The sequence below is a fragment of the Aplysia californica genome, unplaced genomic scaffold (genome assembly GCF_000002075.1).
Source record: "Aplysia californica isolate F4 #8 unplaced genomic scaffold, AplCal3.0 scaffold00165, whole genome shotgun sequence".
Classification (NCBI taxonomy): domain Eukaryota; kingdom Metazoa; phylum Mollusca; class Gastropoda; order Aplysiida; family Aplysiidae; genus Aplysia; species Aplysia californica.
Window position 1 is genome coordinate 843,196 of NW_004797435.1, and position 1,394 is coordinate 844,589.

Here is a 1,394-nt window from a genome sequence, read left to right on the forward strand (position 1 = left end):
GGGGGGTCAACACCCTTCATGCCCTTTAAAGAGCCCATTTCTGAGTGGATTTTTACTGAAAAACGTTGATAAAAGGCAGAAGAAATGTAAATTTTTAGTTTCCACGGACTCTAAAGCTAAAGAAATAACTCAACTTTGGCAGCAATTTTCTCGCTAATTTTACCTCTGAAACCAAATGACCCTCTCCCCCTTCAATCACACATATCTCCACCTTCTATTCAACATAGATGGATATTATTTTCCCCCAAAACCATCAACTCCGTATGCCCAAAAATTGACAAGAGCCTGATTCCACCGCATGGTGCCACATAATATGGCTCAGATTTGTCCCGAAAACCCCATATTTTTCTGTTTTTCTCCAAAAATCAAGTGGCATGCCTTAGCCCTTTTTTCTTTCGGTTTGGTTTGTTTTAAAGGTAGTGGCAATAAGCTAGATCTATTTCTATTTCCTCTTTGGTCCATGTTATCATGAACTATACAACTCTTATGTGGTATAGATATGGGATGGGCTATAGGTTCAGCGCACCTGTCAAAACCCTAGTTGTTGAAGAGACGAGATTAGTGATTTAGTGCATATTATATCTCCAGTACGACTTATCATTGTGGGGGTTTCTTCGTAGATCAAGAGCTGAATATTATCTACACTAGTCTATTTGGGTTACTTTCATGACCCTGTGAGGTATAACAGCATGACTTGCGACAAGCCATTTCTTATAGTCAGATATATCGACCAGCCCCGTAAATCAATAAACAGCAAAGTATTCTTTATCGCTAGAGACGTTCAATGTAAACCTCATAGCAAACTGAACTTTTCCACATCGGTGCCTTTTAAAATCTAAAAGTTTCAAAAACTGATTAAGTTATTTTTTTATTTGTATGGAAGCGAGTATGGAACTTTATCTAGAGAGTTTAAACGAATCCCTATAATCCATTACATTTATTTTTGGTAACAGTTTTACGGAAATTGAAGCACAATTAGGTTATATAAATGCCGAACATTAGAGGTGTTTCTTGAGAGTAACAAACAAAGAAAAGAAAATCTAAGGAGGAGAGATAAGGACGAAAGATGTTTTATAAGACAGAAGAAGAAGCAAGAACGCTTCAGAGCACATGCCAACCACCCACTAATCCGTTTGGATTAGGTCTCTTTTTGAAGTAGACTTTATTGAAGGCTTTCTTCACTATGCCGTGATTGCGCCCTGTAATTTATTTCGTAAACATTACAGGAACAAACAGACATACGCCTACGTATAGACTATCTTATGACTAGGGAGTGTGTATGTGATTGTAAATTTGAGACTACACATTTCCAGTCAATATGACGGGCTTATGGGATGGAATCTGATAAATGATCACACACACACACACACACACACACACACACACACACACAC